We start from the raw sequence: 2,500 nt of genomic DNA, 5'->3' as shown, positions 1-2,500 counted from the left end.
TTTTTTTCTTTCCCATATACCAGAGAAAGAACATGAAGACCGAGGCAACCAACAAAAAATAATTTTTTTTTTCTCTTTCCCGGAATTTTTTTTTTTTTTTTTCGAAATAGCCGAGAAAGAATATGAAGACCGAGGCATCCAACAAAAAAATTTTTTTTTTTTTTTTCCTAATCTACCCAAGCAAAACAAATAGAAGACCGAGGCATCCAAAAAAATTTTTTTTTTTTTTTTTTTTTTCGAAAAATTTTTTTTCACAAAAACTTTTTTTTTTTTTTTTCCCCAAAAAATTTTTTTTTTCGTTCCAAGCTAACCAAGACATCTACTATTCACTAGTAGAGCAATCGAGACTGCAAAGCAAGCAATGGCCTTACTTGCAGCTCTTGGTGCTGAGAACTCCCCCCCCCCTATAGTAGTCTTAAGTAAAACCACAGCTCTGACAGGAGTAGATATTGCATGCGAGCGAGGAGTCGTAATGGGCAAAATTGACTCGGGGGACCTCCAAATCGAATTCCGTTTCGAGCAAAACACTTCTTAGGCTTCAAGGAAGCTCCCATAAAATTTCCAAACCCAAACTCCAAACTTCATTTTTTAGCCTACAATGCCCACGTGCACGCCGGTGTGCACGCAGGGGTGCTTGAGCATGCGGGAGAGGAGCCATAATGGGCAACATTGACTCGGGGGACCTCCAAATCGAAATCCGTCTCGAGCAAAACACTTCTTAAGCTTCTAGGAAGCTCCCATAAAACTTCCAAACCCAAACTCCAAACTTTATTTTTTAGCATACAATGCCCACGTGCACGCCGGGGTGCTTGAGCGTGCGGGCGAGGAGCCATAATGGGCAACATTGACTCGGGGGACCTCCAAATCGAAATCCGTCTCGAGCAAAACACTTCTTAAGCTTCAAGGAAGCTCCCATAAAACTTCCAAACCCAAACTCCAAACTTTATTTTTTAGCATACAATGCCCACGTGCACGCAGGGGTGCTTGAGCATGCGGGAGAGGAGCCATAATGGGCAACATTGACTCGGGGGACCTCCAAATCGAAATCCGTCTCGAGCAAAACACTTCTTAAGCTTCTAGGAAGCTCCCATAAAATTTTCAAACCCAAACTCCAAACTTCATTTTTTAGCATACGATGCCCACGTGCACGCCGGGGTGCACGAGCGTGCGGGCGAGGAGTCGTAATGGGCAAAATTAACTCGGGGGACCTCCAAATCGAAATCCGTCTCGAGCAAAGCATTTCTTAGGCTTCTAGGAAGTTCCCGTAAAATTTTCAAACCCAAACTCCAAACTTCATTTTTTAGCACACAATGCCCACGTGCACGCGGGGGTGCTTAAGCGTGCGGGCGAGGAGTCATAATGGGCAAAATTAACTCGGGGGACCTCCAAATCGAAATCCGTCTCGAGCAAAGCACTTCTTAGGCTTCTAGGAAGCTCCCATAAAATTTCCAAACCCAAACTCCAAACTTCATTTTTTAGCATACGATGCCCCCGTGCACGCGGGGGTGCTTGAGCGTGCGGGGGAGGAGTCATAATGGGCAAAACTAACTCGGGGGATCTCCAAATCAAAATCCGTCTCGAGCAAAGCAGTTCTTAGGCTTCTAGGAAGCTCCCATAAAATTTCCGAACCTAAACTCCAAACTTCATTTTTTAGCATACTATGCCCACGTGCACGCCGGGGTGCACGAGCGTGCGGGCGAGGAGTCGTAATGGGCAAAATTAACTCGGGGGACCTCCAAATCGAAATCCGTCTCGAGCAAAGCATTTCTTAGGCTTCTAGGAAGTTCCCGTAAAATTTTCAAACCCAAACTCCAAACTTCATTTTTTAGCATACGATGCCCACGTGCGCGCCGGTGTGCACGTCGGGGTGCACGAGCGTGCGGGCGAGGAGCCGTAATTGGCAAAATTAACACGGCGGACCTCCAAATCGAAATCCGTCTCGAGCAAAGCATTTCTTAGGCTTCTAGGAAGTTCCCGTAAAATTTTCAAACCCAAACTCCAAACTTCATTTTTTAGCATACGATGCCCACGTGCACGCCGGTGTGCACGAGCATGCGGGCGAGGAGTCATAAAGGGCAAACTTAACTCGGGGGACCTCCAAATCGAAATCCGTCTCGAGCAAAGCATTTCTTAGGCTTCTAGGAAGCTCCCATAAAATTTTCAAACCCAAACTCCAAACTTCATTTTTTAGCACACAATGCCCACGTGCACGCGGGGGTGCTTAAGCGTGCGGGCGAGGAGTCATAATGGGCAAAATTAACTCGGGGGACCTCCAAATCGAAATCCGTCTCGAGCAAAGCACTTCTTAGGCTTCTAGGAAGCTCCCATAAAATTTTCAAACCCAAACTCCAAACTTCATTTTTTAGCCAACGATGCCCACGTGCACGCCGGGGTGCACGAGCGTGCGGGCGAGGAGTCATAATGGGCAAAATTAACTCGGGGGACCTCCAAATCGAAATCCGTCTCGAGCAAAGCATTTCTTAGTCTTCTAGGAAGCTCC

The sequence above is a fragment of the Cornus florida genome, unplaced genomic scaffold (assembly GCF_030987335.1).
Source record: "Cornus florida cultivar Cherokee Brave unplaced genomic scaffold, ASM3098733v1 CherokeeBrave_3.0.0_Hap2_scaffold_26, whole genome shotgun sequence".
In the NCBI taxonomy this organism is placed as follows: Eukaryota; Viridiplantae; Streptophyta; class Magnoliopsida; order Cornales; family Cornaceae; genus Cornus; species Cornus florida.
The sequence above is the reverse complement of the archived record's forward strand: the minus strand, read 5'-3'. Positions refer to the sequence as shown.